Below are 11047 nucleotides of genomic sequence, written 5' to 3' on the forward strand. Positions count from 1 at the left end.
CCAGGGCAAAAGTACATCTTAGATATGCACGTATATCTTAGATAATTTTACCTGTACAAGGTAAGGTGACACAGTAAAAGCAGTAAAAGCCATGATAGGCATTAAAACTAGGAGTGTAGGCCAAGAGGACCAGAAACACATCTGAAAGTCTAAAATAACCCAGTAGAACATATGGCCATTTTGTGTAACAAAGATTCTAAGATAAGTCTCGAACATACGCCATGAATAGGGCCTGTGTTTTCTGAAAAAGCCTCTTTAAACAATAGACAACCTGTGCAAGGAACATGTTGAAATTTTCCTCTGTGAGACGCCATCAGATGGCAGTGTTGATCCTTCTAAAAAACAATTTCTGATACCTTAAATGTTTACCAAACTATGTGCAGAATGTTTGTTGCCTTTACAAACATACAGTCATACATACAAACATACAGTCCAGAATAACATCAAACATTTTCACATATTAAATAAGATAAAGTTAGGATCTGTGTATCCTCATTTTTAAAGACAGTATTTAAAATACCTCTTGGTTCCACATAAAAACATCGCCATCATCACCATCAACGTACGAATTTTAAAAAGTTCCTTACTTGTATTATCTTAAAATCCGATATCAGACTCTCCTTTCTATAGGAATGGGCATGGTGACCGTATCCAGTGTGTAGATCAGTGTGTAGCGTGCGTAATGTGCAGTGTGTAGACAAAAGACTGTCACTCTTGCTGCTGGAGTGGGCATGAACAATACCTCAAGCCCCATGGGTCACATTACACAGCAGAGATTCACATAAAGGGATGATAGTAGGAGCGCAGGCGGCCTCTGACTAATAGAGAGGAAAAGCAAAAGAACAGCCTGTCTTATACAGTAAGATATTTTACTGCGATGCAGAATGTCACAACCTCAAATGTTCAGAGGTTTAATTTTGTTTCCATAAATTATGTAAATATTCCTCCAACACTGCACTTCAAAAAGGCCTGTTTTTCCTGCTGTGCCGCTTTGATATTTACAAGCTGAATGCAAATATCTTACAAATGATTTTGACCCTAATTCCACAACATGGAGCCAAAAGATATGGAGGCTGTTTGTCTTTTCTTTAATTTTCTCTCAAGATGGCACATAATTTTGAAAACTGGAGCTAGTGTCACTAGATGTTTTGTTTGTTTCTGAATTTGTAATTTGCTTTTATCTTTTTATTTTTTTTTATGTGTGTGTTCAGTTTAGAAAGAAAAAACTCAAGCATTTGCAAAAAATCTTTATGACATACTTTACAAAGTAAAAAAAAATATATAATAATGAAATAAGATTTTGCAAAAACTGCCTACTGGTGTGTTAAAAGGTGACAAAGGCATTTCTTAAACATATGAAAAGTTTCCAACTTTAGCTGGTATGTACACCCACATAGTGAAAGCAGACATCGGCACACCTGATGAAATTGCAGATGAAATTAATATGTTTATCGTTTGGTAAGCAAGCAGTAATGTTTTAGCCCGCTGGCTCACAAATATACAAAAGTTTCAAGAAGATCACTGTTCATTTTCATTCATATGTCGAAGGTAAATGCTCAGTCCTGCTGATCCCCATCGTGAGAAAGGCGTGATAGCCAAAGGTTGTAAAAGCAGCTGCGTCTGTGTACTGGCCTCATAAAACCCCCTCTGAAACATTCTTCAAATCTTGTGATTTGCTTTACAGTTGTTTTAGTCGTGTTGCGTTTTAACTGTCATCCATCCAAAGCCGTTTGTCCTCACAGCCTAAACATCCAGCACGTTCTTGAGGTACGAGATGTAACAAATCGCAAGTCGCAAGATTTCAATCTTGGACAACCTTTTGTCAGGTGGGAGAGTCGGGAGAAGTTTTCTCAGCTCAGCAAAGGCCACGTTGAAGGTCACTACGCGGACCCGCTCCCTGGAGGCGTGCGCAGATCTATATTTTGCTGTCGCGCGTCTCCTGCGCCTCCTCTCCTCTTTGGAGCGCGTCCCACCCTCTCCATCCACGCGCTCAGCCGGCATGGACCTACGCAGAAAGGTCTCCTTGTCTGTTTGTCCCCAGGGGAGGTCAGGTTCCTGTTGGCCACAGCTAAGCATCGTATTCCAGACCACACTCTTCAATCTCCTGAAGAAACACGTTGAAGTTTTAGTGAAAACTGTTTCAAACGTAACGTAGGATCATTTATATTGACGCATTACGTGCACAACCTAGAAGCAAATGTAAGAAATTTGTTCGTGTTTGCAAAATATCTTTAAAGAACATTTGCACACACACACAAAACAAACGTGAAAGAATTGTGCTGCCCCTCAGTGGAAGATGTGCAGAGCTGTTGCTTGTAGTGACAGACGCTGTCCGAGGTGCTGAATCAACAACGACACAACAACTTTAACAACCAAGGAAACAAACGAGCCAAACGAACCGAATTCTACTGTAAAGCCCACATTGGGGATGTGGCGTCTTGTTTCCATGCAGCGATGGTTTCATGTAGTAAACCAGTGGACACGAGAAGTATTTTTGATCTATTTTTTAAACACCCCGAAAACGAGCAAAAAAGTGAAAACTGCATCAGATAGAACGACTGCAGGGACAAGGTAGGAGGAAAAGGTCAAAATCTAACTTACCGTTCACATTCAAACAGGTTTAAACAACTGGGGAACAGCAAATATTCCAACTCGATCAATAAACAGTCAGTTCAGGTAACCGGCCGTTAAAGTGACCTCTTCATCAAGGTTAACGCGGTGTCATGGTCGTCATTTAACTGAGTAAAGAGCCGAAAAGGTGGAATTTAGGTGTAACAAACTTCGATTTAGGTGTAACTTCGATGCAGTGCTCCTCATCTTGTTGTTCCACCTTAGTACCTGCTTCTGCAGCAACATCCCCAGACTGTCAATGTGCCGCTTTTATTCTACCCTGCCTTGCCTGTGTGTGTGCATGGAAACACCCCCATCTCTCCATAAAACTGAGGCGAAATGACAAGCACAGCGGGATCATGAAAGAATGTTTGCAGCCCAAAGATCTCCATCTCACGTTTGTTATTAAACGTGTTATTTAGTCAGATTTGTTTATGTAGACTATTATAAATAGATATTTAATGAATAAATGAAACGATGTGAAACACCTGAACACCAATCACAACTTAAAACAACACAAACAATGCCATTTTTTATGGAAGAATGACTCATATCTGGACAGTCCAGGTCCAGTGCGTCCTTCAAAGAGGCTGATCAGAAAACCATCATCTGTTTCAGTCTAACCTGTAAAATGCCATCAGAGTTCACTGAGGGATTGAGAGCATCTCAAAGATCAACACATTTTTTAATACATCATAGATCAGTCAAGCTATGAATCTAGAAATATAACCCTGTGGCCAGATCTAGAGGCAGAGGCAGAGGCAGAGGGGCACTTACCCCAAATTTGAGTGCCCTCTGATGGGTCCCTGTCCAGTCACTGTGTAAAAGTTATAATCTTTGGCATTTCTGAATGAACTGGAAGGCAGTATGATATTACTTGATAGTATCAAGTGAAATCAGGTGTTGGAATTTCAAAGATTCCAGATGAAAAAAAAACTACAAGAATGTCCCCCGAAGTCAGAAAGAAATTTGGAAAAAGGGAGGAAAACCAACACCCCCAAATTGCAAAATCCAGCACCCTGAGCATAAAAGGTGATGATAGTTGCAGTAATAAAGTGTTCCTTAACACTTCTGCGAGTTTGTGTCTCATAAAATCAGTCGCACATACAGGACAATCAAGCCTCCTTCAGGGAACATACTCCTGCAGTGTTTGCGTGTGAAAACCACTGCGTATCGTTGTTGTCAAGTTGCATTGCTTTTGATAGGTAGCTTAGTCAGCACATCAATGTGCAAATCCTTCTGGTTTTCTAACTTGCAATTGGAACTTGGTCAACTCAGGTGTGACATTATTCCCGGCAGCCTAAGAAGAGCAAAAGAACCTGTGAGTTCACATCCACAGCCTGGTGTTATACGGTATGATAATTTACGGTGACGCAGAATATAAGAATCTGAAATGTTCAGAGGTTTATTTTTGCTTCCATAAATGATGTAAATCATCATCTAACACTGTACTTCAAAAAGGCCGGTTTTCCCTGCTGTGCTGTGCTTGATATTTACAAGTTGAATGCAAATCATTTTGACCCTGATTGCAAAACATGGAGCCGAAAGATAGATTTCTCTTAATTGTCTCTTTAAATGAGAATTTTGTCACACAATAATAAAAACTGGAGCTAGTGCCACAGGATGTTTTTTTTGTTTCTAAATTTGTGATAAGCTTTTATTATCTTTAATGCATTTTTGTTGTGTTCAGTCAGGAAAGAAAAATCTCAAATGTTTGCAAAGAGCTTTATGACACATCTTAGAAGGTAAAAAAATAAATAAAATAAGATTGTGCAAAAATGAGCTGCAGACGCATTAAAGGTGACAAGCACAATTTCTTAAACATTTCATAGCTTGTTTATGATGTACGGTTTTCAAATGTAATTTTAGCTGCTATGCACACCCACATAGTGAAAGCGCACATTAGAAATCATAATTTGGAAAGTGGGAGGAAAATCAACAACCCCAAGCCTCAAAATCCAACACTGCCTCCCTCAGCATAAAAGGTGATGAATGCAATAAACTGTTCTGCAACTATTCTGTCAGTTTGTGGCTCATAAAATCCGCCACCAATTTGACACAACCCAAACCTCTTTCAGAACCCAGCGAGCATGCTAACCATTCAGCAGTCCTGTGAAGTGTCGCAGGTTGGGACATTTTTGTCTTTTCAATCTGGCCTCGACATGGCACCTGATTGAAAAAAAACTGAGATCCACCACTGATGAAGCCTATATCTTGAATTCATTTTTATCCTCTGCTGTGTAGATGCAGCATTGTGTCCCTCTCCTTCTCTCTCTCTCTCTCTCTCTCTCTCTCTCTCTCTCTCTCTCTCTCTCTCCTATGCTTAAGAGAGAAATGTCACTGCTAATCAATACTAACATAATCAGTGTGAGTAAATCACCAAAAGGCGTCCACCTCTGAGTTGATGGTGGGAGATATTTCCTTGGACCCTGTGAAAAATGGCACCATAAATGCTCAATGGGGATCATGTGCAGTCACGGGGAAAGCCTTGGCATATGGCTAACATGATTATCATTCCCTCCAAGCCACATGGGACAATTTCTTTCTTGACAACTGGGAAATGACGTCGATATGCTGCTCATCACAAGAAAGATAAGTCATGTGGAGAACGATGAAGTCTAGGGATTGTTATGTCTGTAAACATTAATATTCGTTGACCCTCTTGGAGAGTACTTGATGGATTTGAGAAGATAAAAGCAGCCTTTGTTTGTCATTTCTTCTGTCTGGTTAGATTCATGAAGGTATTTGATTGGTTATGAGGTTGTGTGTTGTGGCAGGCTGGAGGTGTTGTTCAAAGCCTTGATAGATAGAGAAACCCCTTACAATTTAATCCTTGAAACTAGATACAGTATCACATTGAAGGGTTTTAAATCATACAAAAATCAGACTTTAGAAATATACAGGGCAAAAAAAGTAGAGCATATCATTGCATATCTGTTTTGTTCACTTTTAACTGTTACATTGAGTGAAATTCTAAACTTGTACAAACAAATACTTTTGCTCGCTTAACCTCACCAAAAACTCAATGAAAGTGCAAAGTTTTAAACTAAAGTCAAACAGCAGTGACTGATACAGGGAATAAGCAGTTTAAGTTTTAACCATGAGACCAGAGTTTGAGTCCTATGTACTTTAATTTTGGTGGAAGACATGCAGTGTACTTATACGGATCTCACCCTCTGGCAGAAATGAGGAATATCTGAAAAAGCAGCTCTCCCTTCTTTAAAACTTTATACGGTCTCAAAGTAATCTATTCTAAGGGCAATGCCTGCAGCACTCTGTTTGAAAAGCCGGAGTATGGACAGACTGTGCTGAAATACGTTTAGCCAACTAACAACAGAGCAGAGTTGATCACTGTGTCTTGGCTATAATGAATAAATCAAAATACAAAATATCATTTATGTAATTTGTTTCTCACAGCTTTATTGCAAAGAGAAAACAACAGATTCCTCCACATCTGTCAGAGCTTCAACTTCATAGTGCAGGGGTGTCTCTCACATCTGGCATCATTTGATTACATTTTAATCATCCCTCTTATTTCCAAATGCAGCACAGGCATCTGGATCAGAAAAACGTCTTGACACAATGTGAAATGTGACTCACATCCATAAACAGCATTCAGAAAGCAACAACTTCTAATTCTTTAGGATCTCATGTTTTCATACTGCATTGCTCGAGGACTCCACCTCCCTTACATCTCTCCCTTGTGTTCTTCTCCTTGTCCACTGGTCTCGTCTGGGTTTAACTCATCATCTGTCTCAGTCTAGACACCATCTGTTTAAAGGACAGAGCCACAAGCCTCACATTTTCATCTCCTCTCATAGATCCGTGCACATGCTCACATGAATGACACAACACACATTTGTTAAATATTTTGCTGAGTTTGAACTTTGTGTAAAGGTTTGTTTGACGTTTGTGTTGGAATGATGAAAAAGTTGGCATATGGTGCTTATTTTGTTTGCATGCATGATAGTCTAATTAACTGATCTTCTTATATTTTCTATCACTTAAACCTTGTTGAAAGTCTGTAACCCGGCTGTAACCAAACAATCCCACACACTGGAGGTATAAATTAGCGGAGGTATTCACATTATTTTTAAGCCTTTCTTTTCTGACTTCCTCCCTGAGACCCCTCTGTCTGTTCATCTGTTCCTGTCATGTCCGTTTTCTGCCAACTTGGAATCTCATGACGTCTAATCGTTCAACCTTGTCACCGTGGCAACAGCGGGGTAGCTAGATAAGGTAGTTTCTTCAAGCATTTCTGTGTGCTGAGTCATAAATTCCGTCCATAATCATAAACTATAAACCATAAACAAGTACCAGAATTTTGTTTTGCACTTTGGTAAAAGACACACGTAGTGCAATTTAATCCTGTGTGATCATCTCCGGAGTTCACCCACAACAAGACAAAGGAATTATCTAACCGGTAACATGTTTTATCTTTTTCACAGATTTCATTCCAATTTGTTTGTTTGCTCATTTTTTAATTTCAAAACTTATAGTAACTGAAAGAACTATTTCAATGAAAGGGGAAGCAGAAAACAGACTTGGACAAGATTTTATTGTTAGATTAATACATTGCACATCTGTAAATTACTCTGGGGAGCACAGAATATTCAAATCTGACAGTTATCTCTCTAAAACTAAAAGACCCACTTCCATTTGTTATTTGTTCCTACAACCGGTAAGCAGACACAGTATGGAAGAAGCCTGCTGCTTGTAACCCCTTTGGGGCACTTATTGAACGGTGGAGAGCCATGCATGTAAATGTTCTGCTTTGGTCTGAAAGATGTTTTCAGAAGCAGAGGCTCTTATCTCAGTTCTTTCCTGAGCGGTAACATAAAAAAAAAAGAAATTCACAAGATTTGTCAGTCATCAGCTCTCTTAACAGTGTTACTCGGTCTCGCTGCTGTCACTGTCACAGTTCAGTGAGCATCTCTTCATCCAAAACCCTGCGGGGGTTTAGGCGCGGAAAAACCTTCTTAAGCTCACAAATACTTTGAGAAGGAGATATGAATACACTGACATTAAAAGTGCAGCATTCTCTGACCCAGAGCAATTACATACTTGATACTTTAAGGTTAAGAAATGTAAATTGTCCCAATAGGGCAGCACATGATTTTAAAGACACTATACAACATGAAATGAAATGGCAGGAATACAACAGCCTCAAGAAGTAACTGACAAAGAAAACACTGGTGATTAATTTATTTTTTTAATTTGCCATTTGTGTGTCAAAGCTCCAATTTGGAACATTTAGGGTGATCTGTTTGCAAAAAGGAAAATTGTTTCTATTTTATTGCAACAGTTTGAATATGGTATCGGGACCAAAGGAACAGCATTGGGCAGGTTTAAGTCATGTTTATCTAATCGTTTCCATTTCGTTCCAGACTTGGAAGTGCAGAATGAGGCAGTAGATAATCTACACCCTCACAACTACATTTCACCGCATCTTACATATTAACGTGTGGGGTTCCTTAAAGATAATGAGGTCTGCCTTCCAAGTTCTTGTTTTCATCTGTGAATTTAGAGAAAAAAAGATTTTGTCCGCATACTTTTTCTATATTTTTGCATAGTACAAGAAACAAGTAAAATCGGTTTTAGAAAATGGATCACTCGGCTTGCTTCTAAAGGTTTCTGTACAAAGAGGGCCTTTGATGGACTGAAAATATAAAACCAAAAGTCAGACATGACAAGTAGGGGGATGCAATTTGCTCCGTGATTTGAGTCATTGTGATACACTTGGATAGATGTTCCATTTTGAGCAGAGTTGCACAAAATTTGCAAGGTCTCTGGCTGAAGGTCTTATTTTAAGAACCGCTGCAGATCACAGAGCCCACGGGTAGCAGGTGCTCCGCTGCAGCTCAGCAAACAAGATGCAACAATATTGAATCCCACAGGAAACAAGGAGACTGCAGATAACAAAAAAGTACAAACTATTAACATGAAAAATATAAACTAACTAACACAAAAACACAGACCACAAGATATTCAGAAGGAAAATCCTGATTAAGAAAAGTGTGCATCTTGCATTTAAAATGATATAGTTTTTAATATATAGCCTACATTTATGTATATGTACAATATATATTTATATTTTTTTATGTATTTATTAAATTACAGGTCACACAACAGTTGTATTGTTTAAATGTCTTTTAATTGTATAAACCAGCATTTATTTTTTTAAATGTACTGTACTAAATTTACATTTTTTTCATAGTAGACAACCATATTTTTAAAGAATATAGGGGGTAACTTTGAACTTGTTGAACTGAATGATGAATGGTAGATCACGGATAGTCTATGCTTTTACATGAGCCTATGTTTTTAATGTTCATATTTTATGCAGCTGATGGTATCAGTCGGTCTTTTTTTTTCTCCACTAACCAAATGACGGCTTCTTAAAAACAGTGACTTATCAAATTGCTTCACAAAGTTGTCAAAGAAGACATCATAGCCTACTCATAACTCATTATGCATAGGCTACTGTTTTAAAACTGTTGGCTTTGTTGCGCCCAAGTGCTGCGCTGCGCAGGCTTAATCACTTGCGATGTCTGCTGAATTGCGTTCTCTTCCACGAGTCGCACCACTCCACTCGCACAGTCTTTTTCAGGTGCCATTTATACTAATCTGTTTCTATATCGTTTCTATCGCGGATGCATTGTCCATTTACATCAAAATACTGGAATACGACTTCATAGGTGGAAGGATTCAAAGACGCCGGAGCCCACGTAAGCATTCGCATACGATGCTGATTTTAGCAGTTGTAAACGGTGAGAAACGAGGATCCGCAGTGCTGAGCTCTAGCTACTGCGGACGTACTCCTCCCTGATTCGCTAGGCTGGTATCGTTAGTCATGTGACTTGAGTGCTGGGAAACTAAAAACAAACAGGCGTGCTTCACTTCAGTTACACACTTCCTTTCTATTCGTGTCATCGAGAAGAATATGGAAATCATGGACAACCACGATCAGCATGGGAGCCTGCTCCATGTCCTACTGCTGATAGTACGCTGTGCACAACAATACGTGGCAAGGAGGCGCCAGATTCAACAAGCTTTTATGATGAGAACCCAACGCAATTTTTCAAACCATTCTTTTATAATAATTTAAAGCTGAAGTTATTAAAAACATGTAGAACAGATGGGGTGTTGGGTCCAAGCCGTACATGGAGCGCCGCTTTTGGGTTAGACCAGGAAGAAGCAGCGCATGGTGGGACAATTTCGTGGATCAAGTTGTTGTCGCCGAAGAATAAATAATAAAGCAAGGGCGATCATGTGATGTGATGGCTGATTAGTCATGTGACTAGCGAATCAGCTGATCCCCGTTTGTGTGTAAATGTTAATAGTTTGCAAGACGCCGACACGAAGAAATGGTGAAATGAATTAATGTAAACAGAGCCTCACTCACACAGGCAAAAAACGAAAACAAAGCCCATGGATGTTAACCACAATCTGCAAAGCACGTTTCACAGTGGTTTTGAGGTTTTTTATGTTTGATTCAGTTGGGCATTTTTGGCGGTCCAAAAAAAAAAAAAAAAAAAAAAAAACTCAGATGAAATAAGGGAGGTCCAGACCTCGCTGTCCTCTAATGTCGCTACAGCCATGCCTACCATGTTTTAGACAGAGTCTCACATTGAGTTTGAGTGCATTAGCAGCAATGAGCTTCTTTAGTTGAGTGGGTGGCAGCTGTGACATACAGGATTTGATGTACTGAAAAATCAACCAGTTTTTCAGTGATTAGGAGCCAGACTTTTTCTCAAGTTGACCAAATTAGTGGACTTGTATCAACATTCAACCACTTTTCCCCTTTGGGCCATTCCTTAGAAAACATCCAAAAGTTGAAAGAGTTGAGAGGAAAGTTGAGTCGAGAGGTTTTCATGCAATGCTGAAGGCATCTAATATTAAAAGTTACATATGGTTTTTAATGTAATGTTATCTATTTGTCATCAATTTAAGCAGGCAACACTTGTTTTGAGCAGTCTATAAGAGCCGTTGTGATCTGACTTGTTTCACTTTTCCAGCAGAACTGTAAATGCTGCTCCGTAGGGGATTTGTACAAACTACAGAACAAGTTTCTGAAAAACATAGTTTTAAAGAACTTACTTCATTTCATCTGTGCCACATATAATTCAGAAAGTCATAGGCTGATTATATAGGCCCTTTCAAATAGTATGAATTTAGATTTAAGGAAATATTTGTCACTGGATATTTACAGTCCAGGTTTAAAGTAATTTCATAGACTATCTGCTGTTAAATGGTGTCAGGATCAGTGATATTGCATGAAATTTTTGTTTTTTTATTTTTTATCTAACCAAGGACAATTATCTGCATTTGATCACTTAGTTATGATAATTCTGATTGAGTACTTGCTTAAGGTATTTTATCATATCTAAAAGGCTCAAGTTGAACACAAAAGGTGAGTTTTAATTTTAGGCTCCAT

Source organism: Odontesthes bonariensis, chromosome 12 (assembly GCF_027942865.1).
Source record: "Odontesthes bonariensis isolate fOdoBon6 chromosome 12, fOdoBon6.hap1, whole genome shotgun sequence".
NCBI classification, from domain to species: Eukaryota; Metazoa; Chordata; class Actinopteri; order Atheriniformes; family Atherinopsidae; genus Odontesthes; species Odontesthes bonariensis.